Source organism: Ambystoma mexicanum, chromosome 12 (assembly GCF_040938575.1).
Source record: "Ambystoma mexicanum isolate Mex_15411 chromosome 12, UKY_AmexF1_1, whole genome shotgun sequence".
Lineage (NCBI taxonomy): Eukaryota > Metazoa > Chordata > Amphibia > Caudata > Ambystomatidae > Ambystoma > Ambystoma mexicanum.
The window spans coordinates 1141899965-1141900191 of NC_090936.1; positions in this window are offsets into that span (position 1 = coordinate 1141899965).

Below are 227 nucleotides of genomic sequence, written 5' to 3' on the forward strand. Positions count from 1 at the left end.
TGTTTTTTAATCTTTCTTCCTAACAGTAACATTTCTTGCCATGACTCAATTAACTTTGTTTATTGGTATGTGTTTATCTAGTTTTTAAGTCCCTGCCCTTTGTACACACCGCCCGTCGCTACTACCGATTGGATGGTTTAGTGAGGTCCTCGGATCGTCCCCGCCGGGGTCAGCAATGGCCCTGGCGGAACGCCGAGAAGACGATCAAACTTGACTATCTAGAGGAA